Source organism: Podarcis filfolensis, assembly GCF_964270895.1.
Source record: "Podarcis filfolensis genome assembly, chromosome: 9".
NCBI lineage: Eukaryota > Metazoa > Chordata > Lepidosauria > Squamata > Lacertidae > Podarcis > Podarcis filfolensis.
The window spans coordinates 28816478-28838270 of NC_139610.1; the positions used below are offsets into that span (position 1 = coordinate 28816478).

Consider the following 21793-nt stretch of genomic DNA (forward strand, 5'->3'; position numbering starts at 1 on the left):
ATAAGTTTTGAACAAAGGAGGCGTACACCAGAACTATTTTCACTTATTTATGCAATTAAAACACTCTACAATTACCATGGGGGTTTAAATAAAGGAAGCTAAGCCAAATGGAATGCATCATATTTGAAGCTGCTAGACAGTAATTCATTCAGTGCTACTTATTTTGGGTAAGGAGCAATTATGAATTCTAAAATTCTGCAGATTGGCTCCTATTTTAAAATTTAAAAGGTATAGCAACTCTTTGTTATAGTTAATAGTACTAAGTTATGAATGCTGATGGCCTTCTACTGCAGCCTTAAATTGCCTTGAAAAAGATACAGTTTCTTTAATTAAAAAAGCTGCACTGAACTAATCCCTCTAGCTGAAAAAAGAAAAGTTTTAAGCAATCTCTGCTCTGGGAGAGAAAAGCAGACAATACCATAACAGATCAGAAACATAAGCTATAGTGTGCAGCCAGGAGCACAGCAGGGAACTGAATACTGCTCCGACTGTGTCATTTTTTAATCCCCCATCCCAGTTTCCCCCGTCTGACCTCATGCTGAGATGAAGTTATCACAGAAGACAGCTTTACTCTTACCAATGAATCCAACCCTGGATCTGTATTATCCTTAGCAGATCAAAACACCGCTTTCATCAAATAGCATTATCTGCATAAAAGGCATGCAATTGCCTGATAATTTCACCCAAACTATGCTATTCATTTAAAGGACAAGAAGAAAAATGTAATTCATTCCTTTTCTTTTTCCTGAAAAAAGCTAACTTATATACTTCACTCATGGGAACTTTTCCTTTTTATACACAAGATCTCAAGAAGGGGTCCAATAATTTTTTCTCCCCACCCGGTTTACTATTAATTATTGGAGTGCATCTATGCAGCTCGAGTGACAAAAGTATAAGGCATGAAGAAAGCAGGCAGAGAGGACCCTCAAGGCATGCTTAGCCAAGATTGTTTCCTTTAGCTATGCTTTCACTAGCCTAAAAATAAAATAAAATCAAATGTGACATATGACAAGAGTCTAAATTTAAATGGCAGTAAAAATATTTGCAGAGGGAGCTTAATGATGTTACTTTCCATACTACTATAAAGTTAAATTGCTATATTTTTTGTATCACATAGAATAGACTCTTCACAAGAGTATAAGGTACACACAACACAAGCACATATAAATTTCTGTAAGATCTTGGGACATCCTTAAAATTTTAGTTTAACAGATAAGGCAGTAGATTAAGAAGGCAAAAATAGTGCAGTAAAAATTGTTGTATGCTTCAGTGAGAGGGCTTAATTATAAGTAGGAATACAATAATGAAAGGTCAGTGGTCTGAAGCTGAAATCTTAAGCAAGACTTACTAGGAAGCAAGCCCTACTTGATCCAATAGCTGGGACCCAGAGAACTGCTTGGGCATGCCCAGTTGATGCTCCACGCCCCTTTGAATAGCAGACATGTCACAAACTACTTTTGAAGCCGCCCTTCAGTTCAAAAGAGGTTTGTCAAGTGGAATAAGGGGCTGCTGTTTAAGGAAAATGTATCCAAAGTTCCCTTTGGCATGTGAAACTAGTTACACAGTTCTTTGGATTCAGGCCAGGAAGACTTTCTTGTGGATGTTCTGAATCAGATTGTAAGTCAATTTAAATACTGTAAAGGCTGCATAATTGTAGACAACAAACTTTTTTTTAAAAAACCTGAGGCTATAGAATCTGTTATCACACTGACCTTTCATATGGTATTTGCTTTGATAGTCCTAGATGCTGAGGTCAAATACCAAGAAGTTAGCAAGAAGGCTGGCATAATACACAAAATGCATTAGCTTTTCGTATACTTTGTGAATGTTCAAAACAATATTCTTGCAGCCGTTTGCAATAAAGAAATAATCATTGAGTTCTACACATGGCATTAGACTTGACACAATAACTTCTGAAAGTGGCACTAATAGTGCAAAATCGGTATGCATAGCAACTAGAGTGGGTCAAAAGAAAAAGGTTGAATCCAAACCAAATTAGGGAGCAATCCTAACTCCTGACCAGGGACTAGTGGGGCTGAACGGAGCAGCAGAGCCACCATCAAATCTGAAGCCCTACCACTCATGATGGCCAGAGCAGAAGGTAGGGTAGTCTGTCTTCCCCACATTCTGGGGTGGGGGGGGTGCATCAGCTCTAGGCTAGCACATCAGAGAGGCCCAAATCTAGTCCATCACTGATAGCTGGGCTTAGGATCCAGCAGAACCTTGGCTAGTCCAATTCTTCCCCCTCCTTGTAGCATTCTGAGGGTTTACACTAGGTACTGGCAGTGGTGGGGGACAGCTCCTTCTGGGCTGGGCTGTCCACCTTTGGTCCACATCCTGCACTCAGCTCACACCTGTGGCTCCCAGAAGCTGTCAGCATGTGACAGCAGTCACATCCTGGTAAACAGCTTAGACTGCCCAGCTAAACCAGGTAAGGGTAGCCGATGGACCTCTTTGCCTCAGTGAGTTAGCCTCTGAATGCAAAGACAGGCTCTGGCAGATTGAGTAGACAAGGCCAATAGTGGGTCAAAACGGTCAAGAAGACAGTTTATGCACGTGCTGTAGAGGGAAGTGAGGGGCAGATGGAGATCATCAACCTGGGATGGTAGCCTGTCTAGGAGAAGGAAAACTCAGATCCTTAACCTTTGTTGCCTCGCAGGATATCTTCAGGAGAAAAAGCTAAGGAGGAAACCCTACACAAATCAGGTGGAGTCCTTAAGACTGTTTGAAGGGGCCTTGTACACCTTCTTCTAGCAACTCCTGCAGCCTAGCTGGTGGCAAACCTATTGCTCTGCTTCAGCATGGCTGAAGAGGGGGTATTGTTATCTGGGCAGTCCAGGACCTCCATATACACTGCCTAGGCTTGTGTTCCGGGGAAGTGATTTCGGTGTTGCCAATGCAGCAATTTGACTTCATCTCCGGGGCTGCACTCCATTGTCTCTTGAGACAGACAGATGGCAACAACAACAGATATAGTCTTGGACTCCTGGCACTGAAAACAGTTGCCAAGACTGAAATCATGGTGAGACCTGGCACAAATTAAATCCTGAAAACCAGGGCGTTGCTACCTATTCAACAAGTGGATGGACACAGAGATATCACCCGTTTAATGCTTCAGGATGCTACTACATGGCTCAGTTAATAAGATACAGATGAAATGGGGTAAAAGGAGCTCCATACGAATGCTAGCCTCATATACTTTGAAAATTATGGGCCACTAGCAATGTACACATAGGGTTTTTTTAGGGGTATGTGATTAGCTTCATTATTCTGGAGATGGCCTTAATTTTCAAAAGTCTAAGAAGTAATGCCCTAGGGGATGTATAGGAAAGGATTCTCCCCTACATCTAAAGTTTAAGACAAGAATATTCTCAGATAAAGTTTTAATATGTTTTTAAATGGAAGCTCTTTGATGTTGCTCAGAAGTTTGCAACTCCAGTTGGAATCTCCAAAAGACTAAATTAGTGGGCACAGTACAGGTGAAATATTCAAATGTACATTATATAATTATCTGTTTAAACCAAAACATGCTTCCATTTGTCCAAATTGCTATAAAATGTAATCAATCTGTTTGTCTATACAGTACACAAAGAGTTTCTTTCTATCTCAGACATGTTGCCTTTCTGATTTTCTAAAATGGAACACCCTTCCAAACAGTTATAATTATATGGCAGGAAAATTCATGTGACTGCGGTCAGCAGAACTTGGATGTGAGTCTCTAAATATCATTCCTCATCTGAATGGTAGACTGTGAGCTTATAATGGGTTTTATTATAATGGAAGACAACTCCTTACTGAATGACATCACTTGTTTTGCAGTCTATACTGATAGACTGGGGCAATCAGACCAAGTTTTTTTTTGTCAACATAATGGTATTACTAATTCCCCCGTGGGTAACCTATTATGTACACATTAATATACTGATGTATGGTACTCATCGTATTGTTAAAGATTTAGGATCCTAAGCATATTTCTGTACTTAAAGGAAAGTGGAACAGACTTAGCTGCGGAGAAGACTATATAAAATGGTTGGTGCCAGCTATATTATCCCAGTACTCTGATATGTTTTGGTTTTTAAACTAGTACTCACACTCCCCAACCAGACTCCCCAACTATAGTGCTGGAATTCTTTAAAAACAGAGGTCTGTGGAGTGAGCAGGAATGGGTGTCAGATTCTTGGCAGGAAAACCAACGTATTATTCCCATAAGAGTTGGGAAGAATTATTAAGAGAATTACACAATGTAAATATACATGTTCAGTTGAAATGGTAGCTTACTGAAAATAAGGTACTGAAAGATATTTAATTCACATGGAAATTTTGAGCCACACTGGCCTGGTTTGCAAGACACAATAAGCCAAATGATAGCTTGCCAAGACTATGCAAGCAAGCAGGCTCCTGGATAGGAGTTTGCAGCTGCTTTGCCTCTCTCTGGCCTTTTTCCTACTCCTATGATAAGTCAAGATTTAGCTTAGTAGGTAGTCCAAACCCAGACTTGTAGTTAAGCTGTAGCCAAAGCTTGTTTGTAAGCAGAGAACTTAACCATGAGCCCATGTTTGGAGGGCATGTTCCACTAAGCCAGGCCTTAGCTAAATGCACCAAGGGAATAAAAAGGACAGGGAGGAGCAAAGTGGTTGCATGCTTCTCTTCAGGAGTATGCATGTAGTTTAGCTTACTGTGATGTGCAAACCAAGCCACAACCTAATTTGTGTCAGCAGATTCAAATACCCTGATTTTCACATCATGGTCACAATTATGATAATAGCTGCTTTATCAAACCTGTTGCTACTTCCATTGTTAGCAGCTAAAGATAGGTCTTTTTTAGGTTATCCTGAAGGACATTACTGTTGGCCAAGGCAATATTAACTCACGAGTTGTGTTGGCACATAGAATAACTTCTGATTGATTGGTGGAATAAATGATAAATGGGACTGATTAGTATTTTATCTTGTTCCCCAGGTCATGAACCTTTTAATCTTATTCAGCTATACTAGAGAATATTCAATGTCTCTGAAATTTGGACTCTGAAGTCTTCACTAAACACAACAAATGTAAAGGTTTGGATTTTCTATTTCATTAATGTGTTTGGGTTGGCCACTACAGTGTAGATTTAAGCCTGACAAATCTATTTATTGTTCCACCAAAAGTGTCCAGTTGATGTTCTGTTCTTCACTCTCCGCTTGCGTCTTCATGTGGAAACATTACAAAACTGAGATTCCATGTAATTATCACTTTTGCTGAGATTTATTATTAATAATCAAAATGTTTGTGCAAAAGCAAACAACTTTTTGGCCATTTCAGACACATGCAAGGAAATAATATGTATCCTTAAGGAGACGGGGTGGGGTGGGGAGCAGAACTGCAGTAGAAAGATAGAAGAAGCTCAAGCTGGAGTTTTAGGCTTGCAGTCTAGCCGGTATTTATAATGTCCTGTTCCTAGAAGTGCCAGAGAATGGTAAGAGGAGGGATGCTCTGGTCCTGAAGCAGAAAAATAAACATATTTCCAGCTCTTGCTCTTTTTGTGCATGCAGATGCATATCAAGCTATGTTAATAAAAATTGCACAGTGCCTAACACTGAATCTAATATTGCAAATCCTGATGGGCAAGAACCCCAATATTAAGCAAGTCAAAAAAATGGCGATTCTTGCCAGAACTAAATTTAGTGCCATATGCAAAAGCAACAGGAAGCCAGAGCCCTCTCCGCACATTGCAAGCTGTGAACAAGGCTAAAAGAGAACTGAGCTTATGCTAGCATCTCCGCAAGTTCAGCTAAATACTTGTTTTGAGATAACACTTAAGTTCCAGTGGGCTGCTTAAATGCCTGAGAGAATGAGACCTAACCGAATGGAGTAGTCCCTGTAGAAAATCTAAGTAAATTAGAGAAGACATAGACACAGCAATGATCACAGTGAAGATGTGCTGATAAGACTGTGATAGTACTAATATAAACAACAAATATTTGCTGTATTGTTGGAGGAGGTGAGCATCAGGCAAATTATTTTCACTTGCTGTATATAAGTTCATATTATTAGTTCATTCCTCCCAAAAGAAATAGTAATGTAATGTTCTGTTTTTTTCACATTATTTTAAAAACTGTGGAGTCTTTGTGCCTTCTTTGTTTATTTCAAATACTTTAGTTTATCAGTGAACAAATGATGCAGCTGAATGAGACATACTAACTGCAATTGATTTAGAAGACTCCATCTATATATCAATATGAAATACTAAACATATTCAGATAATAACAGAAAGAAAGCTGCTAAAAGAAATACCTAGTGCCCCATAATCTATTTATTTAAACAATTTTCACTACTAATGTAATATTAAGAATGGAAAGCTGCCAAAACTTGGCAATCAGGAATCTCTCTGGCATAATAAAACCATGCCCTAAAACCGTAGCGGTAGAAATCAACACAGTCACTTTGTCTCCACAGTATACTTAACCATTTGCACTGGGAAGGTATCAACACAAAGACTGCAGAAAGACCTACACCAGCTAATGCAAATAGTTGCCTGATATCAACAAAGCTGTACTGAATCCTTTTCTAATCCCCAAAAGTCAAACCAGGAGATCAGGAACTATCGGAATCATTGCAGAAGGTACAAAACTATTTTTTGCTGCATCTTGGATGTAGCACTAAAGTGAATTTGCACTCAGAACATCATCACAATTAAGCAGCCATGAGGTGTTTTCTTTTTTTAAAAGAATTCAGAAATCAACTACTTTGGCATTACTAAATGGATAAATCATGTTGTGGATGTCACAATTGTAAGTGTGAATTAGAATTACAATGGCAGGTTCTCCATTTTATCATGTGTTTCTAGTGTTGACATAGACATGGACACCTTGCAGGTATGTATCACAGCAGCCCAGGGAGATAGGAAGTAATTATCAAAGGCTAGGAGTCAAGTCAATACTTAAAACTGTAAGCCGTTTTTATCCTATTTCCATGAATAATGTTTCTTACTTTAAAGTGCACATGTAACACTTGGGGTGGGTGGGTAAAAGAAGAATAGCATATACAGCGGTAATAAAAGTAGTCATTTAGCTGAAGATGACTTGAATGTTTAAATATTACTTTTAATAAAATAAAGTTTCCCCAAATGAGTGCATAACAATTACAATACAGATTAATGAATGTAAGTGGAGTTTGGGGATTTTCTCCCTTTAAAAAACTAATCTTATCCAAAAGACTAGATCTTCATCGTAATTTGTTCTAAATATTTTATTGATTTCATAGCAGCTGCTTGAGTCCCCTTTTTAACACAGCAATACATGGACGGAGCAATCTCATTGATCTAACTAGGTCAGTGTTCCAACTAGGTTTTACACAGGGTGTGATACAGCTTCTGCTGTCTCTGCTTCTCACACAGACACTGATACACAAGCAGCACAAGGCAAAAATAGCCTCATTTTTACAAACGTTTCTTGTTTTATGAATCGCTCACTTGGCAGAATAGTATAATATGTGCTCAAGATGAGAATGTACAAGGTGCAGCTACAGCAATTTCCCTGGTCAGGGATGTACCTTCTGTAACTTCTCTGATCGTTGAAGTTGGAGCACTTATCTACATTACACTTCTCACAGAAATATATTATTTGTACAGTAGTACCTCGGGTTACATATGCTTCGGGTTACATACGCTTCAGGTTACAGACTCTGCTAACTCAGATATATTACCTCAGGTTAAGAACTTTGCTTCAGGATGAGAACAGAAATCGTGCTCCGGCGGTGCGGCAGCAGCAGGAGGCCCCATTAGCTAAAGTGGTGCTTCACGTTAAGAACAGTTTCAGGTTAAGAACGGACCTCTGGAACGAATTAAGTACTTAACCTGAGGTACCACTGTATGACGAACATGGATGAGAACAAAAAATACGATGTGCTAATTGACTCAGACTTTGTCTTTCCAACAAAAACTTCCAAATGTGCCAGTTTGGGCTTTTAGTGACCATTAGATTGTACAGAAAACAGAGTTGGTGATTAGAGTTTGGACTAGGACTTAGGAGAGCATGATTCAAAATCCCACTCAGCCATTGGGTAACCTTGAGCCAGTCACTGTCTCTCAGCATAATCTACTTCACACAGTTGTTGTGAGGATAAAATGCAAAAGCGGAGAACCATATACACCATTTTAAGCTCCTTGAAGGAGAGCGTGGATATAAAATGACAATGGTAATAACACACACACATATACACTAATAGGGAAAGGGAAAGCAGTTGGAAGGGAAGAGAACGAGAATAAGATTGCACCTGGCCTGCTAGTTCCAAATGCGCCTTTTGGTCTGAAGTATGGGGAATGAGAGACACAAGATGTCCCTATGGTACTATGGCCATCCTCCAATGTTTTACTTTATTGTACGTTTTGAAAATAATTTTTATAGTTTTTCATACCCCCATGTGTAACTTTCAGGTAGGTATCTGCAAAGGCGTCCACTATGCTTCTTAACTGGCATACTATTAAAATATTTCAAAGAATTACAGAGAAACATGAAGAATTGAGAAAGGGTATAGCCTGCTTAAAGGAGAATGTGGTGGAGCAAAGGAACTTTATCTGAATCAAAATGTATGTTAAAATAGCAGCATAAAGTGAACAAGGGCATTATTATTATTTTTTAAAATGTGGTATCTAACTCCTGCCCTGGTGTAGCCTTTTTACACTACAGCCATTACATTTTGACCTACAGCCAATTCAATGCTGGATTATAAAATGAGACAGAGAAGGAAGAGAACTCAATACCCTTTGGTTAGGGTATAATCTCTAAGTGAAACAAATCAAATAACTACGAAAGGAAGTTCAGAACTTCTGTTATTTGGTTATTCTGAATATCCAGTGGGGCAAGGCAGAATGATATTTTCACTGAACCATCCCTTGCAGCTACCTGCTGTTTGCCTCATGTTCAAGACAGGTATTGTGAGGTATGCCTCCACTGTGATTTACTGGGAAAAAAAGAAAATTTTCCAAATCACCTACCTCTTAACAAGGACATGGCTCATTCTGGATCAACTGAGATATGAAGTTGCAACTGAATTTAGACCTATTTCTATTGCTACCACAATGGAAACTTGAATGCATCACCACAGAGAAGGTGGTTTGTAGGGAGAGCTATGGGGCAATAAGGAGAAGACACAGCGTTCTTCTTATATCTGTAACTTGCAGGCATTCAGTGAAGTGTCCATTGTTGTTGGAATGCACAGGCAAGTGGGAAGAAGGAAGAGTGGGATGAGGCATTTCCCCTCTGCTCCTTATCAAGAATAAAGGTGAGATGGTGACAAGACCAGTCTGCCTTCAGAACAGTCTTAAAGGGAATATCATAAACATTCTGCCACTCCTTCTCAACAACCAGAGACAGGGAATACGATTTAGTGGGATACAGGGTTCTCATGCCTATCTAATCAATGGAACTTTTGCTAGCTTTTTTTTTTTTTACATCAAATCTTTGTTAAAATATTCATTTAGAATCAGCTGCTGCATGTCAGCATATATTTTTTTAATTCATCCTTGTTAAAGTCTTCTAAAAACAAAATTAAATAATCACCACCACCACATACAGCCAATAAACTTAAATGGAAACATATATTGTGTATAAACTATTACTAAATATAAACTATTACTAAATAGACACGGATACTTGAATTTTTACTCCATTTTGCCAGTCTATCAAAAATGGCCAAGGTCTCCCTGTGCATGGTGCCCACACTGATGTTTCCACAGAGAAGACCTACTGATGCATGCCATCATTTTAGTTATACTGCTGTGTCCAGGCAGTCACACTCATTGTCACAGATTGTCTTGGATTTTTCCTCCCCAAGGAAACTACTCCTATGAAGTGTGAAGCCCTTACCTGGCATTCTGTATGAAGACTCAACATTTATTTCTACAACCAGAAAAAAGCAAAATTGAAGAATATTATAATTCCATTTTTATTTAACCCTGGGGTATGCAATGTCACAGCAAAAATTCTTATTAACATAACTTCAAGTTTGTGTACATTGTAGTGCTTGGTTAAAGTATTCAGCCCAAACTTTATGCATTTCAGGGTTCAGGTGGGCAAAACAATCTCTTAATATTTTTGTGATATTTGGGCAAATTTTCTCATATTTTTCTGTGTGTGTGTTTCTGTGTGCATGACTTAACACAATAGATATGGGGTGGCAAATGGTTGCTGTCTTTCTTTTACAGTGGTACCTCGGGTTACAGACGCTTCAGGTTACAGACTCTTCAGGTTACAGACTCTGCTAACCCAGAAATAGTACCTTGGGTTAAGAACTTTGCTTCAGGATGAGAACAGAAATCGCGCGGCAGTGGCACAGTGGCAGCGGGAGGCCCCATTAGGTAAAGTGGTACCTCGGGTTAAGAACAGTTTCATGTTAAGAACGGACCTCCAGAACGAATTAAGTTCTTAACTCGAGGTACCACTGTACTGGGGAAAACTTTTGTCACCACTTTAAGTGGCAGCAGAGCTGCAATTAACAACAAAGGTCATACAGTGTTCAACAATTGCAACACAGAGCTCATCAGTGAGAACAGCCCAGAAGGAATGAAACAAAGTTGTCCCATTCGTACTGGGACATTCTCACTGAGGAACAACATCAGTCTCTGTTGCTTCTTATTGCTGTTTTGCCAGTACCTGAAGGAGTGAGAAAGCTTTTTAACCACTTTTTCAAACACCCTGCCACCTCATATTTATCACATTAACTGTCCCACCAATAAAATAAAATAAATTTCTCCAAATCCCCACCACAAGAATATGAAAATAAAAATAAAAAGGTGTGTGTGACTAATGGCTGGGTTGGGGAGGATTTTACATCTAGCTGTATATGTTGTGCTGGTTAGGCTAGTTTCTGAAGGAGGCGGGAGAGGGGGCTTGTGCCCTGAGTGGCAGGTTGGTTGGGGGGGAGCAAACAACACCCTGCCCTGATGCTGACATGCTCAGTGACTCTCCAGTTTCATAATCCCCAGCTGGTTTCATTTGTCAGCGATCCCACGGATGCAGCAAGTGTGTCTTTCTACAGTCACTCACCTCTTCTAATAAGTAGAACCTGGCTGGCGTCCTCAAGTATTTGCTGTGGTGGCACACCATTCTCCTCTCTCCCCCATGCTGCATTGTCGTTCCAGTTGGCTTTTGGTTATTAGAAGATGTGAGTGAGTGGGTTTGTACCCAGCCACACTGTCATTGTCAGGGCCTGACTGGATGATACATCCTTTACGTTCCAGCACTGAGGATGGACCCACTTGTCAGAGGACGTTAATGGCTTCTGCAAATGGGGACGAGGGGCAGTAACAACCTTTGACTCAGCATAATTCCAAGGATGCCCCCCATCCATTAGGAACTGTAGCCGACGCAGATTAAGGGTGGCCAAGGAAGACAGCAAGCAGCATGTGTGCTGGTATTACATTAGTGGGGAATTTGCAAATCAGAGATTTATGCAAGGCGATACATGGCTCAGGACTGGCTGCTGAGCACATATGCACAAATTGTTCAGTCGAAATGAGTATGAGTAACACCCTCTTTTTACCTAGCCTAACTCTGAGCTAGTAGTTTCTCCAATTCCTGTAAGAGCTTCCAGTCAGAGTTGCTTCATTACTGAAGCAACAGATCTCTTCCAACCTCTAGCATCCTTTGGAAACTGATATCATCCTGAGTGTTAGGGATGGGACAACTAAAATATCTACACATATTTGTATGAAAGCCTTCATCTAGTACCACCTGAACTCATCAAGTGTTTTATGAATAATCACAATTCTAGTCCTACATTTTAGGTTCATGGAGACATGCAGAGGTGAACATTATTCTGCTTGTAAAAGACAAAGAGGAAAGTAATTCACTTCAAACAATAGGTGATATGCTATTTATACTTATGTATCACACCATAATATGAATTAGCCACACTTGATCATAATTTAATTTAGGATGTGAACCAAAGGAAAAAAATAAAAGGGGCATAAAATATTTGGAATACATTATTCAGATAAAAACTTTCAGTTGTTGACAAGAAATGCCTGCTATTTAATAAGACATATGAAATACTTTAGTATGGTCTTTTTCATTATGTTTTATTTAAAATGTTAATGGAGCTTTTCTACAATTCAGATAATTTATTTTTGAATCACTTTCCCCTGGAATGATTCATCGTGTGTATGTACAGTAATATACAGTCAAGTCCCCTTAAAGAACATGCATCAATCCAGTTCCCTTTTGAAGCCTACAGTAAATGCCCTCTAACAGAGCACAGCAACATTACATAAATCATCTTATATGAAAAATTAACATGACATCAAATATTTATAAATATTAATGTGTATGTTAATATAACCAAAGCTGTAACAAACAATCATAACCTTGCCAAGTTTCCTAGGACAGGCGCCGTTGATAATGATATCCATTATCTCTGGAGGACTGTACAATTATGGAATAATATGTTGGATGCTATATTTCTTATCTGTTCTCAAATTCCTCCACTAAACACTCTACTTTATGTTTTATATTAACCCATTATTCACTGTTGTAATTATTCTTCCAGGGAAACAATTGGCTCTGTATGAGATATAATTATGGTTGTGAGTGGACAGGAGACCTCAAATAGCCTTAGATACAGTGATAGTAAATAAAATCCCATTCTTTTTCCTACAGCATTTTTCTCTAGGTTATCAGATGCCCAGAGAACCTGTACCTCTGTTACTCACTGCCAAACTTTTAAAAGAAAATTTAAATGAACTGCAGCATTTTGTTTTGTTTTTAAAAGCTAGCTGTAAGTGCCAATACTTATTAGAAGCCATGGAGTGGAATCCTATGCATGTTTTTTTCAGTAGTAAATCCCACTGATTTTGATGGGACTTACGCCCAGATAATGCATAGAGCACTGAAGCCGCATCTCCTTTTTTAAATAATAATGCTTCACATCACATGCAATTCTACTGTTCAAAATGTGATCCTTTATAATTTATCTAACATCATGTATACTCGAATTGTTTATAGAACAGTTCAAATCCCTTATCCTTGGTCCCTCATCACTCTTTCCCCCTAGTAAAAAGGAGAGGGCACTGGAGAAGTGTTTCCTTATAGCATACATTGGCTGATCCTCGCTTTCCCCTGCACACCCCATATAGATTCAAGAAGAGGCACCATCTTGCACCTAAGATTGAGTGGGCCTAGCGCACATTGCACGTGTGTGATGTCATGTTCCTGGCATGCAATGCGGCATCACTAGGAGGAGGCCAAGTGCAGAGTCCGTTGCAGGGTGGCTTCGTCTCTTGCACTCAGGAGCAACCAGCCACTGAACCACGTTGTGCCCGGCTCTCTGCTTGGCCTCCTCAACATTGAGGGGGCCCAGCCCCCTGCCACCCAATACTGAGGGGTCCGAAAACACCTCTGCCCCTAGGAGTTGGCTTGCCTGGGTTGAAGCCTGGTTTGAGGCCATAATTTCCTCCCACTTTCTTCTCTTGATATTGCTTCCTGCAACTTCCAATGGAAACTGCTACCACTGCTGCTTCTGTTGGGAACTCTGAGCCGCATTCTGTATTGTGTGTGCTTCTGTTCTCTTCTTCTTACTGTAATGAACTGAAATGCCCAGAAGCTGGGTGGAAGAAGCCCTGATTTTTACTGGTATCTCCAGGCTTTGTCAGCAACAGCCTTTCTTAGGGGAGATCTCTAACTGGTTGCCATGCACCTTTATCCCACCCTTTCATTTATAGACTTTAAAGGTAAAGGGACCCCTGACCATTAGGTCCAGTCGTGGCCGACTCTGGAGTTGCGGCGCTCATCTCACTTTACTGGCCGAGGGAGCCGGCGTACAGCTTCCGGGTCATGTGGCCAGCATGACTAAGCCGCTTCTGGCGAACCAGAGCAGCGCACAGAAATGCCGTTTACCTTTCCACCGGAACGGTACCTATTTATCTACTTGCACTTTTATGTGCTTTCGAACTGCTAGGTTGGCAGGAGCTGGGACAGAGCAACGGGAGCTCACCCCGTCGCAAGGATTCAAACCATTGACCTTCTGATCGGCAGAAGATCGGTTTAACCCACAGCGCCACCCGGGTCCACCTTGCAGTTTTTTATGTTTCTCTAAAACACGGAATCAGGAACCAGATGGCCATTCAAGAAGAAACAAGCTTCCATTCAGTTTGGACTGGGAACCAATAATCCAAAATAAACATATGTTTAATATTCACAATCTTTAGATTGTGGCCATGTATGTGTAATCACTGTCATAAACTGCAGTTTCATGTCTCTTTGCCGCCTTTCAATCTTAAAAAAAAATGTTTTGAAGAAATATTATTTTGGACACCAGGAACATAATTATACATATCAATACAATACAGAAAAAGCTGCCTTATACCTGAGTATGCCTATCTAGCCCATTACCTGCTCTGATTAGCAGCAGCTCTCCATGGTCTCAAGCAGAGGTCTTTCACCTGCTACCTGCTCCTTCTAAACATGACACAGGTGCACAAATACAGAAAGGGTTGCAGAGGCTGCCTAAGCACCAAGTAGAAGCCTGACTCTACTCAGGGTTGTAGTGAAGAGTTTTGGATGGAATTATTCTAAGCAGTTTAGAATAATATAAATTACAAAATCAGTATGTACTTGAAATACATACACAATAAAATAATTATCATCCAAGCCTGACTCTTCTCAAGGTTAATATTTACAATAAAACAAGCCTGTTGAAAAGAATAATAATTAAAACAGTTAAAAGAACAATTAATTAGAACAGGAAGTTCAAATTTAGGGAAATGCTTGAAAACAGGTGTGTTTTCAAGAATCAGCAAAACACCAATACTGATGGGCCTCTCAAATTTTAGCAGGGAGGGCAGTCCATAATACTGGTGCCACCAGTGAAAAAGTTTTTTTCTATCTGCTGATCTTAATGCCCTAACTCAATAGTGGAGGCAAATATTTTTTCAGGTAACCTAGTCCAGTTATGCAGATGCAGCACCAATGCAGTTGGCATTACGATGACATGCGAGAGAATGAGAGGCAGTTACGCCAACCAAAGCCTTATAGGAATGAGGTGTAAATTGCTTATGCTGCAGAATTCAGTTACAACAGTGTACTCCTACACCCACCCACCCACAGGAATGGTTTGACAGAAGGTGAAATGAAAAAGGAATATTTTTAAAACACAGTGAAACAATCATGAAGGTCCTTCTCACCACAAATTTGGCAACAATTTATTATTAGGTTTAATTTTGTTTAGATTTTCCTCCTAGATTGAACTGAGACTTTGTATCAATGGGGGGCAAATCCACTAATATAAAACTGAAGGGAATCACTATGTCACAGAATTTCTATGACTGCAGGGAAACATTTCTGTACCTTCACAAGAAATAGTAGGCTGCTTTTTGCTGTACAGCCTTACAGCTGCTGCTGCATTAAGTGCTATAAGAGAGAGAAGACAGGACATGGCGTCCTTGTGCACATAGGCTATGCCCATGTTTCATTTCCAATGTACAATACAAGGGTACTTCAACCATCTTCTGTATAGTTCCCCTCCCCCCTTTTTATTAATTTTCAACAGTTATCCAGGTTAGCTTTCTTACAGCAAAATAAACACAAGGCTATATTTTTCATATGATACATATAGCATTTGTTTTTACCCTTCTGATTCTTACTGTAAACAGATTATATGCATGTGGTCAATGCAACTTTTTTGGTAAATATACTTGAAATGATGCGTACTGCTCACAGTCAAACAAGGAAATCACATCATCCCATACTCGTGATACATCTTTGCTAAATAATGTAATCCATGGCAATAAATAATGGACACATTTTATTGCAAAAAACCATGCAAAAATCACACACACATACCCATATCCTGTTTACTTTAAGCTAGCATTTAAAATGACATAGTAAAAGAGCACAGATGAACATAATTTCTGTAGTAGAAGCTATGCTACTTTAGCTGGTTATTTTTTGGGTAAGTAGGTGGAAACTATTATTTACATTGTAGAAGAAGAAGAAAAAGATTTATTAAATTTCTCCTTATTAATGCATACAACCCAGTCAAAGCCAAATACTTTGAAGTTCCAGAATCACAATTTGAGAAATGTAAGCATACATTGATGACACTTCAAAGTATTTAATTTAGGCTGGATCTTGGCCAGTGTTATCCTTCATAGCCCTTAAAGTTTATGGGAATAAGTAAATTAATCAGAGTTTAAAATGTCCAGATATGTTCTGTTTGGAAAATGTGCCCTAATTGCACAGAAAAACAGAATATTTCTATATCAGAAACAATTACATCAAGAAACAAACATAAAAAAGAAAAAGCCAAGTGTAGTTAGCCAACCAATGATATTTTATCAGATCTCCCCAATAGTTTACCAGAGTTTGCCGCTCATCCCAAAATAAAAAGGGAAACATTAATATAATATTTTGTGGTTCCCTTTAAAATGTTAAATTTGTAATGTACAATAAATCATTGGGATCATAGTGGGGTGGGTGGGGGGCTTGCTGGGGGTTAGACATGATAAAAAGGGCAGAGCATTTTACTTAAAATAGTAAAAGCACAACATGTTATGGTTAGTGAAGAATTAGGTTTAGAAATTATTAAACATCCTTGATAGCAGAAGTCATGCATGTTTATCAGGGTTGTAGTTTATCTTCCTGGACAGCTCTGAGGCATCCCATCAAATATTCCAAGCAATTTTCTGGGCACTAAGTAAGGAGCCATATTCCCCCATGGAAGGATGTTACTGCTATACAGCAAGATGTGCTATCAAAACCAAAACACTCAAAGAACTGAAGGCAAGAAGAAGGTGGCAGTGAGAAAAAATATATGCAATAAATGTTCTGGATTAACAGAAACTATTCTGCCATCAAAGCAGACACTCTGTCCTTTTTCCATTAATACAAATTATTAGCTAGTCAATTACCATTAAATGCTCAGACATAAGTATTGTCCTAATTGTACTATAATAGCTAATGAGTCCTTAACAGCAAGGAATAAGCTTCAAGAGACAGAGTTTCCCCAAAGTTATATGAAGGGGCCTCTCTCCCTTGGTGTTCCTGACAGAAGGCAGAAGGGACTGCTGCAGGCACAGAGAGCAACAGTCACTTTCTCGAAGGCAAAGGCTTTCTTCAAGAGGAGATAGGAGGCTCTGCATAAACAGTGGGAGATCTCTGTTCAAAGTAAGAGAGTCAAGAGCTCTGTTCTCACTGATTAACATGTATAATAACAATTCTCTGCTCTTTCATTCATAATTATATTTTAACTTTTTAACTGGGGATTCTTATTAGCAGAAGTACTGTATTAGGCAAAAAGATGCAGAGTCAAGCAGTGGGATTATCTTTAATTTATCTCTGGAAATGAGGCTCCTGTGCAAGATGAGGACAAAACTGATTATGATTGTATTTATTCCTTCTTTGTTGCCCCTTTTGTAGCACTAGTTTAAGCAATCAGGCTGAACTCATAGAGAAATGCTTCCATTAATTCTCTCTCTAGGTTGCACAAATATTTTCAGTTCATATGCATCGAATGATGCTTTGTGAAGTGATTCTGCTCAGGAAATAAGGGACAGGGCTTTCTGCACATATGCCAGACATATGAATAAGGGTGTATAAACTGAAGGTATAGCTTTGATATGGCCATACAGCTTGGTGACTGTATTTCATGCTGAATGTTATTAAGATGGGCATGTTGTCAATATAGGAAATAAAGATGTTAAACAGCTTACTGTGGAAGATGCATGTCTACTCAGAAGTAAGCTTCATTGAGTTCAATGGAACTTATTCCCAAGTAAATGTGTATAGGGCTGCTACTAAGTTCCACAATATTTAATGTTGTGTGTATAGAATGATGTTGAAATTGTTTGGATTATCAGGACTATCATAATGTATACGTAAAACATTTTGCACTATGACCAATATTTTTGAGATATATATGACAGAGAGTTGATAATACAGCAAGTAAACTAGGATCAGTGGCTTTTTAAAAATGACTTGACACAGAGGATTGGTTTTGACGCAGAACAGTCCTATGCATGATTACTCAGAAGCAAGCCTGACCGTGTTCAATGCAACCTTGCTAGCCATATCTGCAACAGGGGTTGAATATCACCATCGTGTATTGAGTGGAGTTGCACCTAGAACGTTTGGCTCAAACAGACGTTAGACAGAATGACTGACTAAATTGACCTTTGGTCTGATCCAGCAAACATTCTGGTGGCAGTAAAGGGGCGTACAGCGATCACCATTTCCTAGTTCCTCTGTGTACTCTGGATCTTAATTTTAGTACCCAGAGATTGGATCAAGTGTTATAGATGGACTAACTCCTGGCCAAAACAAAATTATTGCAAACCATGTCTCAAACAAAATACTAGCTGAATTGTTATTGGTGTAATAACCTTTTTTTTATTACTGTAATACAAATATAGGTAACATAAAACTGGATTACAGAAATGGAGTATGATCCAACTACATTTTAAGCACCTTTAATTTCAACCATAGAGAATTCAGTTCATACTTAACTCTCCTAGTAAAAGTAAGGGGACATTAAAAAGCTTCACTTTGGCTGGACCATGCCTTCTATGCACCAGTAAAGGTATTTTAAGACATAGGACTCTACTGATTATTCTATTTAGTCTCAATTAGAGACAACTGCTGATAAATCCAAGACTCAACTTGACATTATATGCACAGGTTTCTAACACTTCCCTGTTTGTTTGTTTGTTTGTTTGTTTGTTTTTGCTTGCTTTTAACCTCAGGAGGCTACTCCAGAAGGTTGGGAAAGGGATGCACCCTTTCCTTGATGGTCTTTTTTGTGTGTACTAAAAATTGCTTTTCAGAACCCTGTGGGAGAAAGTGCAGTTCAAGGAAGGGTATATTCAATGGGGGGAAAAAACCAGACAACAGGGAAATGATTAAGCATCGCATCTCCGCTGCTATCCTCGGCCCCAAACCTCAGCCTTCTGAAACTGTTGCTGCTAGTGGTGGTTTTTCTGATTTTATTCTAAATCAGAGTGATGTTTACACATACCTACTTGTAGCAACTGGTTTGACATTTAGCAAATAGCAAAAAAATTAACTTTTTGCCACCCAACCATTCTTAACCTGTCTGAAGAAATGAATAGGACCTGAAAAGAAAGAACTCTCTTTACAGAGTCTGAATGCGTTTTGGGAAAATGTATCAATATATAATACTAAATACTAATTTGAAGAGAGTTAACTTGAGAAGCTGCACAAAACGCACGTGCCGCTATCCTGCATATACCGGTAGGTACACAGTACACACAACTGGGACGTGTAGCAGTAACCATTATTCAGAAGACAACAAAGCAACTTGAGTTTGATCTAGTTATCAATGGACTCTGCTTGTAGTGGCTTTGTTCCTACATTTCACTTTATGACATTCATAGGTTTTATTCTCATATGCACTGCACTTTCTTCCCATTAATCGTAACAACTGAAAGTTGCAATATAGGAACCTATGTTTGTATATTTTTCTAGAATTAGAAAACTGGTGTTGCTGGTTATTACCCTTTAGTATGGTTGGAACAAGGTTATTATCCTTGTGAATGTTGAAAATTGGCAACTCTGGTAGCTGTTTCCATTTTGTGATCATACACTTCCAGTTTTTACACGCACACCCAACAGTGTTGTTTTGTATATATATTTCAAAACACTCAAATAGAAAAGTGGACTTAGTTTTGTACCTGTCAAATAAAAAAAACAAACTAGTCATAGTAGACCTATATGGCTCCAAGGGTTTAAAATATTTAATCTCAAGTTATATTTTATGAGTCCAAAGGTACAGCCCTGATCATGAGATTATTAATTCTGTAGAAAAAATTAATCTACAGGGATTATTTTCCCCCTTAATAATTACAAATATTTTTTTCCACTGGTCGTCCAGGAACCGGTTGAGTCCTGAGTCAATATTGCTTTTATAAATTGCACAGTACCAATTTTAAAGACAAAGCAATAAACTGAATCATTTCCCTAATGACTCTGCCAAATTATTTCATATATATTTACACTTGGGAGCCTTTCAAAGAGTCCTATTAGTAAACATCATATTCACAAAAAAGCTTGGCACAGCTGTACCATTTCTGATCCATTTATAACACTTTCCATCAAAAGCAGAGCAATTTTAATCACAAACATTCCATATGAGAAAAAGAAGAATCATCAGTGGTTACATCTGAGATAACATCAGCACACAGGTCAACTTCAGACATCATAGTGGTCACATGAAGGCGTAAGTGTAGCAAAGGTCAGGTTAATCGGTTTCTGAATAGAGAGTTACTTTCTTTTTTTATTTATTAATGTGCATTCAACTCAGCTAATGGATTTAATATAAGGGTGGTGCAGGGAGGGAACAAGAGTCACTAAATCTCAGACTTCCATTTTTTCATTAATATTAATATAGTCTTCAGCCGGAGCATATTGGTATTATACAAACTAAGAAGTTATTATGGGACAAAGTGCTTGCGTTCTGTTGGTATGTGGGTTTGTTTAAAAGGTCGAACATACGAATGCAGAAATAATTTTCTTCAATATTCCTAGACTATGGGAAGCTGTGGAGATGCATGTGCCAATCAAGCAGTGTGCTTGTTAGGAATAAATGTATTTTAACAGGATGTGAAAACCTCACTCAGTGGTTCAACTGAGCAAGGAGGAATCTGCAGGAAGGGGCATGCCAGCCCTGTAACATCTGATTTGCAAAAAAATAGGTGGTGCTACTCTTGTGTCACCTGGGACTTCTACATAAATAGAAATATAGCTGACCTCGTTTTCTTGCAGATGAGGTGTATTTGATAGCCTTGGTCTCCATAAGAACATTTAAATATTTATGTCTGTCTGTCTGTCTGTCTGTCTGTCTGTCTCTCTCTCTCTAATTTGTTCATGCAAAAATACTTTTACTTCTACTCATAATCAATCTACTTTAAATCAATGCTTTTTTCTGGGGGTATGCAGATCCCTAAACATTTTGTGAATCTTTGTACTTTTGTCCATTTACTGTATTTATTTTCCCCGATTTGAACTATAAAATGGTGTTTTTCTTGAGTCAAAATGAAAGTACCCCTAAACATTTTTTAAAGAAAAAAAGCACTGCTTTAAATTATCTTAGACCGCAGTCCTATTCACACTTAACTTGAAGAGAACACAGAACTCGGTTGTACTTATTTCCTACGAAACATGTGTAGAATAGTGCTAAACATTACACAAATAATATCTATTTTGTGTATGCACCAAAAAGTCTGTGTAGACCATGCAGGAAAACTTCTATAGGAAGTGCAAAGAACAAAATATTAAATAACAAATGCAGCATTCAAAATGGCAAAAGTGAAAGCATTTTTTTCAATTCTCACAAGCACCAAGTGGGCAATGATTTAAAGGAAATGTCATCTGGTTCAAAACCACTCCAGATTGCTTTAAACATGTCTCCAGTTTGAAGTTGTTCCCAACTGTAGCAGTTTCTTATTACATATTAATTAATTTTAATAAATAAATGACCATTTATGAATACAGAGGGGATGTGACATATCAACAACAACCTAGAGGCACAAGTACTGTGACTGTGACTGTAATTGTTTTCAAACTCTGCTTCTGTAAGAAAAGAAAGACTGTCAGATGGGAAGAGAGCATCTACAAATGCAACAAAGAATTGTGTCAAATGTGTTGGACTGTTGCCTCTTGTATCTCCATCATGTATTTGGTGGGCATCCAGTTCTTCCGGGTGGACAATGTAGGGATATATTATTTTATAATATTACAATACAATTATTTTATCCTAGTAAAAGTGAGGCATGATCTACATTCCCTAAAGTAATTGTCTTTTTTCT

The 21793-nt window shown here is 38.6% G+C and overlaps 1 protein-coding gene and 1 long non-coding RNA gene across 27 annotated transcripts in view; one reads left to right on the forward strand and one right to left on the reverse strand.

Annotated features, from left to right (window-relative positions):
* TENM3 (teneurin transmembrane protein 3) overlaps window positions 1-21793 on the reverse strand; it is a 1278808-nt gene that overhangs the window by 408602 nt on the left and 848413 nt on the right. The gene's annotated exons all lie outside the window — the stretch shown is intronic.
* On the forward strand, window positions 2943-5056 carry LOC310770004. Its single transcript, XR_014551920.1, has 2 exons — window positions 2943-3022; window positions 4960-5056. It is a non-coding gene; the product is annotated as an uncharacterized lncRNA (long non-coding RNA).